Source organism: Coregonus lavaretus (assembly GCF_964263955.1).
Source record: "Coregonus lavaretus genome assembly, chromosome: 17".
Lineage (NCBI taxonomy): Eukaryota > Metazoa > Chordata > Actinopteri > Salmoniformes > Salmonidae > Coregonus > Coregonus lavaretus.
In genome coordinates, this window is record NC_140004.1 from 32,651,771 (window position 1) to 32,659,270 (window position 7,500).

The window sequence follows — 7,500 nt, forward strand, 5'->3', positions numbered from 1 at the left end:
TATCACAAAGTACAATGAGTGGAATGTTAGCACAAACAGACTGGTACCCAGGTTAGGGCTGATAACCCTCCAATTAATCCATATTTAGTTAATTTACTCTGATTCAAATCCTAATTTTCTGAGTTGATGATTTCCAAATGAGACAAAAAAATGATGGTAGCTAACTTACTCTAGCAGGTGCTATATGTACACTACCAGTCAAAAGTTTGGACACACCTACTCATTCAAGGGTGTTTCTTTATTTGTACTATTCTTTACGTTGTAGAATAATAGTGAAGACATCAAAACTATGAAATAACACATATGGAATCATGTAGTAACCAAACAAGTGTTAAACAAATCAAAATATATTTTATATTTGAGATTCTTTATTGGCACAGGAAACATATATTTACATTGTCAAAGCAAGTGAAATAGATAATAAACAAAAGTGAAATAATCAATAAAAAATGAACAGTAAACATTACACTCACATCAACATAAATATGGGTTGTCTATGTCTCTCTCTCTCTCTCTGTCTCTCTCTCTCTATCTCTATCTCTCTCTCTTTCTCTGTCTCTCTCTCTCTCTCGCTCTCTCACACACTACCCTCTCCCCCACCTGCCCTCTCTCGCTCTCTCTGTTTCAGGGTGTGATGGAGAGTTTCCTGGGCACAGCGTTGTCAGGAACAGTATTCTGTCTGTTTAGTGGCCAGCCCCTCATCATCCTCAGCTCTACTGGACCCATCCTCATCTTTGAGAAACTGCTCTTTGAATTCAGCAAGTGAGCGAGCTCAACCCCACCCCAGTTCACAATCAGACACTGTAGTGTTGTCACGATCGCTTACAGACGGGACGGACCAAGGCGCAGCGTGATATGCATACATGTTTATTAAATATTAAACACAACGACAAAATAACAAACAAAACGAAACGTGAAGTCCAAGGCAGCACAACACAACATACCTTACACGGAACAAGATCCCACAACCCACTAGTGCCAATAGGCTGCCTAAGTATGGTCCCCAATCAGAGACAATGAGCGACAGCTGCCTCTGATTGGGAACCACACCGGCCAACATAGATCTAGACATACTAGAACTACAACATAGAAATACACAACATAGAAACTACACACCCTGACTCAACAGATACGAGTCCCCTGAGTCAGGGCGTGACAGTACCCCCCCCCCCCAAAGGTGCGGACTCCGACCGCGCAACATAAACATAACAGGGTAGGGGCCGGGTGGGCATTCCGCCTCGGAGGCGGATCCGGCTCAGGGCGTGACGACCTCTCACTCTTCGCCTCCCTGTTGCGCCCCTGGTCTGGTCTAGACCTCGGCGCGTTGCTTCCCCTCTCCTTCCTCCCACTATACTCCAAGCCCTGTCTGGACCCTGGTGTGGGAGACCCCAAACCTGGAGAGGGGCTGACGTCTGGGTCTGGACTGGAGCCGCTGACCGGAGCTGGACCGGGCACCGGTGGAGCGGACTGCTCAGACTCCGGACTGGAGCCGCTGACCGGAGCTGGTCTAGGCACCGGTGGAGCGGACTGCTCTGGCTCCGGAGTGGAGCCGCTGACCGGATCTGGACTAGACCCCGGTGGAGCGGACTGCTCTGGCTCCGGAGTGGAGCAGCTGACCGGAGCTGGATCAGGCACCGGTGGAGCGGACTGCTCTGGCTCCGGAGTGGAGCCGCTGACCGGATCTGGACTGGACCCCGGTGGAGCGGACTGCTCTGGCTCCGGAGTGGAGCAGCTGACCGGAGCTGAACTTGGCACCGGTGGAGCGAACTGCTCTGGCTCCGGAGTGGAGCCGCTGACCGGATCTGGACTGGACCCCGGTGGAGCGGACTGCTCTTTCTCCGGAGTGGAGCAGCTGACCGGAGCTGGATCTGGCACCGGTGGAGCGGACTGCTCTGGCTCCGGAGTGGAGCCGCTGACCGGATCTGGACTTGACCCCGGTGGAGCGGACTGCTCTGGCTCCGGAGTGGAGCCGCTGACCGGAGCTGGATCAGGCACCGGTGGAGCGAACTGCTCTGGCTCCGGAGTGGAGCCGCTGACCGGATCTGGACTAGACCCCGGTGGAGCGGACTGCTCTTTCTCCGGAGTGGAGCAGCTGACCGGAGCTGGATCTGGCACCGGTGGAGCGGACTGCTCTGGCTCTGGAGTGGAGCCGCTGACCGGATCTGGACTAGACCCCGGTGGAGCGGACTGCTCTTTCTCCGGAGTGGAGCAGCTGACCGGAGCTGGATCTGGCACCGGTGGAGCGGACTGCTCTGGCTCCGGAGTGGAGCCGCTGACCGAATCTGGACTAGACCCCGGTGGAGCGGACTGCTCTGGCTCCGGAGTGGAGCCGCTGACCGGAGCTGGATCAGGCACCGGTGGAGCGGACTGCTCTGGCTCCGGAGTGGAGCCGCTGACCGGATCTGGACTTGACCCCGTTGGAGCGGACTGCTCTGGCTCCGGAGTGGAGCAGCAGACCGGAGCTGGATCAGGCACCGGTGGAGCGGATTGCTCTGGCTCCGGAGTGGAGCCGCTGACCGGATCTGGACTGGACCCCGGTGGAGCGGACTGCTCCGGAGTGGAGCAGCTGACCGGAGCTGAACTGGGCACCGGTGGAGCGGACTGCTCTGGCTCCGGAGTAGAGCAGCTGACCGGTGCCGAACCAGGCACTGGTGGAACAGGCACGGGCCGTGCCGGGCTGGACACACGCACCACTTGCTTGGTGCGAGGAGCAGGAACAGGCCGGGCCGGGCTTGCGACGTGCACCACTGGCTTGGTGCGAGGGGCAGGAACAGGCCGGGCCGGGCTGGCGACGCGCACCACTGGCTTGGTGCGAGGAGCAGGAACGGGCCGGAACGGACTGCGAAGGCGGACTGGAGGTCTGGAGCGGAGAGCTGGCACAACCCGTCCTGGCTGGCTGCCCACTTTCACACTACACGTGCGGGGCGCTGGCACAGGACGCACTGGGCTGTGCACGCGCACTGGCGATACAGCTCGTAGAACTGGCGCAGGATACGCGGGACCGAGGAGGCGTACTGGAGACCTGGAGCGTTGAGCCGGCACACCCCGTCCTGGCTGGATGCCCATCTTCGCACGGCACGTGCGTGGTGCAAGCACAGGACGTACAGGACTGTGCCGGCGCACTGGCGACACAGTACGTAGCTCCGCATGACATGGAGCTTGCCCAGTCATACGCCTTCTCGCGTGAGTACGGGGAATTGGCTCTGCTCTAACCCTAGGCTCCGCCAACCACCCTCTTAGCCCCCCCACATTTTTTTATTGGGGCTGTCTCTCGGGCTTCTTCCTCGACCGGCTTCCTCTGTGCTGCCGTTGCTCCTCTCCTGCCTGGGCATCTACCTTTGCCCATGGCCCTTTCCCCACAAATATCTCCTCCCATGACCACCATTTGCCCACCTGTGACATGGCAATTCGCTCTTCCTGGGCACGCTGCTTGGTCCTCGTTTGGTGGGATCTTCTGTCACGTTCGTTCATGAACGAGAAGGACCAAGGCGCAGCGTGATATGCGTACATGTTTATTAAATATTAAACACAACGACAAAATAACAAACAAAACTAAACCTGAAGTCCAAGGCAGCACAACACAACATACCTTACACGGAACAAGATCCCACAACCCACTAGTGCCAATAGGCTGCCTAAGTATGGTCCCCAATCAGAGACAACGAGCGACAGCTGCCTCTGATTGGGAACCACACCGGCCAACATAGATCTAGACATACTAGAACTACAACATTGAAATACACAACATAGAAACTACACACCCTGACTCAACATATACGAGTCCCCTGAGTCAGGGCGTGACAAGTGTATATGTAGTATTTCAATACATATGGTTCCTCCTCTTGATTTGAATGAGAATTCAAACAACACGCACATCAGACATTTATATGAATGGCACAATGTTGAGATAAGATTTTATGTGTCATATTGGAGAGTGTGTGTCCATTCCATCTTCATAAAAAGACTGTTCTGCCTTCCACGTTCTGCCCTGTATCCATAATTCCATGTACATGTTCTTATTTCTAAGGAACAATGGTATAGACTACATGGAGCTGCGTCTGTGGATCGGGATCCACTCCTGTATCCAGTGCTTCCTCCTGGTCGCTACGGATGCCAGCTACATCATCAAGTACATGACCCGCTTCACAGAGGAGGGCTTCTCCAGTCTAATATCCTTCATCTTCATCTCTGACGCCATCAAGAAGATGGTGGGTCTCACACACGCACGCGGGAACGCACACACACGCACGCAGGCGAGTACACAAGCACGCATGCAGGCACACACACACACACACACTTAACTGTTGATATAATGTGTTGCTACAGATGGGCTCCTTCAAATACTACCCCATCAACACCGACTTCAAGCCCGACTACGTCACCGCCTACAAGTGCGAGTGCCTGGCCCCAGTGCGAGTGCCTGGCCCCAGACCCCAGTGAGTCCATCCTTGGCTGTATAGAATATCATTGCAGTGCAGAGTCCCCAGCAGAGGATATAGGGGTTGTTATAGGGTTGAAGAGGATTGTGATGGGGTTATCAGGACCTAGTAACCTGGGTAACAGTCTGTTTATGGAATTGTCATGCCAAACATCTCAAACGTTTAACAGAAGTAGAAGTAGAAATAGAAATAGCACAAACAAATGTGGGTATAAACAGGACCTGGCTACTGCTAAGGGATTTGGGGACACCAAGAATATAAGTATGGTTTGGTAATATAAGGATGTATAATACCTTTATGCCTGTCTGGAGACGTTCATTGCATTGCGAAATCTTATATTGCGAACGTTACGAGAGTTGACTGAAGATACTTGACTACTGTAACTGATTTGTCTCACGTTTGTTTTTGCTGCACACACAAATGGCTGCTGTCTGATGCAAGTGAGTAACACTTCCTGTGTATGCATGAGCTTCAACAAGCTGTTCTTTCTCTCTGTTTAAAGTCTCAAAGTCTACCTGTTGAAATCTTATTTTATTTTGTATTTCTCTTGTCCCCTGACTCTGCCCTCACCTCGTTTTCCCTCTCTGCACCTCAATTTCTCCTTCATTACCCTCCTCTCTCTGTCTGTCTCCCTTCTTCTAACTTAAACAGTGGCTTCAATGATCTTCAATGGTTTAGTGCCAGTGCCAACTGATAACACCTCTAGTCTCTTTGGAGTAAGTGGTTGTTTTCATTCTATTTCTATTTTGTCATGTCTTTTTATGGAGATGTTAGAACTGGTGTTATGTTGTAAACACAACACACCATGCTGAATACCCTAAGGGCATCTCAATATTTCATTTTTTGACACAACAGACTTCCTAGCTGTTGTTTGTTTGAACTCAAATGTCAATGATACTACGGAAAAAGCAGGAATATGACACTGAGCCAAGTGGGAACAATTTGTTTAAAGAGTCTGACATACAGCGGCTTGCGAAAGTATTCACCCCCCTTGGCATTTTTCCGATTTTGTTGCCTTACAACCTGGAATTAAAATTGATTTTTGGGGGGTTTGTATCATTTGATTTACACAACATGCCTACCACTTTGAAGATGCAAAATATTTTTGATTGTAAAACAAACAAGAAATAAGACAAAAAACAGAAAACTTGAGCGTGCATAACTATTCACCCCCCCCCCCCCCCCCCCCCCCCCAAGTCAATACTTTGAAGAGCCACCTTTTGCAGCAATTACAGCTGCAAATCTCTTGGGGTATGTCTCTATAAGCTTGGCACATCTAGCCACTGGGATTTTTGCCCATTCTTCAAGGCAAAACTACTCCAGCTCCTTCAAGTTGGATGGGTTCCGCTGGTGTACAGCAATCTTTAAGTCATACCACAGATTCTCAATTGGATTGAGGTCTGGGCTTTGACTAGGCCATTCAAAGACATTTAAATGTTTCCCCTTAAACCACTCGAGTGTCGCTTTAGCAGTATGCTTAGGGTCATTGTCCTGCTGGAAGGTGAACCTCCGTCCCAGTCTCAAATCTCTGGAAGACTGAAACAGGTTTCCCTCAAGAATTTCCCTGTATTTAGCGCAATCCATAATTCCTTCAATTCTGACCAGTTACCCAGTCCCTGCCGATGAAAAACATCCCCACAGCATGATGCTGCCACCACCATGCTTCACTGTGGGGATGGTGTTCTCGGGGTGATGGCAGGTGTTGGTTTTCATCTGACCAGAGTACCTTCTTCCATATGTTTGGGGAGTCTCCCACATGCCTTTTGGCGAACACCAAACGTGTTTGCTTATTTTTTTCTTTAAACAATGGCTTTTTTCTGGCCACTCTTCCGTAAAGCCCAGCTCTGTGGAGTGTACGGCTTAAAGTGGTCCTATGGACAGATACTCCAATCTCCGCTGTGGAGCTTTGCAGCTCCTTCAGGGTTATCTTTGGTCTCTTTGTTGCCTCTCTGATTAATGCCCTCCTTGCCTGGTCCATGAGTTTTGGTGGGCGGCCCTCTCTTGGCATGTTTGTTGTGGTGCCATATTCTTTCAATTTTTTAATAATGGATTTAATGGTGCTCCATGGGATGTTCAAAGTTTCTGATATTTTTTTATAACCCAACCCTGATCTCTACTTCTCCACAACTTTGCCCCTGACTGTTTAGAGAGCTCATTGGTCTTCATGGTACTGCTTGCTTGGTGGTGCCCCTTGCTTAGTGGTGTTGCAGACTCTGGGGCCTTTCAGAACAGGTGTATACAGATCATGTGACACTTAGATTGCACACAGGTGGACTTTATTTAACTAATTATGTGACTTCTGAAGGTATTTGGTTGCACCAGATCTTATTTAGGGGCTTCATAGCAAAAGGGGTGAATACATATGCACGCACCACTTTTCCCTTATTGATTTTTTTGAAATAAGTAATTTATTTCATTTCACAAATTTGGACTATTTTGTGTATGTCCATTACATGAAATCCAAATAAAAATCAATTTAAATTACAGGTTGTAATGCAACAAAATAGAAAAGGTTGTCATACAACAAAATAGGAAAAACGCCAAGGGGGATGAATACTTTTGCCAGGCACTGTATGAGTCGGTTCATTTTCTTTTTTTGTCTCCATGTTGTTCTCTGGCACTCTCTTCCCTTTTATTCTCTCTCTCTCTCTCTCTCTCTCTCTCTCTCTCTCTCTCTCTCTCTCTCTCTCTCTCTCTCTCTCTCGACAAACCTCACATCCTCCCATCCATGCCAATCGTTTTCTCTACACGTCACATTTTTCTTCCACCTCTAAAACTGTGTCCCCCTCCATCCCTCTCTCCTCCCAGTTAAACATCACAGGCCTGGACTGGAGCCAGCTCAGTAAGAAGGAGTGTGTGAAGTACGGAGGCTCTCTGGTGGGCAACACCTGTAAGTACGTCCCAGACCTGGCCCTCATGTCCTTCATTCTGTTCTTCGGGACCTACTCCATGACCGTCTCCCTCAAGAAGTTCAAGTTCAGTCGCTACTTCCCCACCAAGGTGAGACTAGAACGAACTGAAGAGGGGCTGGATCTTTATACAGTGACATACATGCTGCATC

At 50.1% G+C, this 7,500-nt stretch overlaps 1 pseudogene across 1 annotated transcript in view; it reads left to right on the top strand.

Moving 5' to 3' along the window:
- The window catches only part of LOC311144376 (electrogenic sodium bicarbonate cotransporter 4-like), a 48,780-nt pseudogene that overhangs the window by 16,474 nt on the left and 24,806 nt on the right, over positions 1–7,500 (top strand). Inside the window, exons 9-12 of the transcript in view lie at positions 629–762; positions 4,028–4,208; positions 4,327–4,453; positions 7,248–7,439. The product of the transcript in view is annotated as an electrogenic sodium bicarbonate cotransporter 4-like (transcript). The remainder of the gene's footprint in view (positions 1–628; positions 763–4,027; positions 4,209–4,326; positions 4,454–7,247; positions 7,440–7,500) is intronic.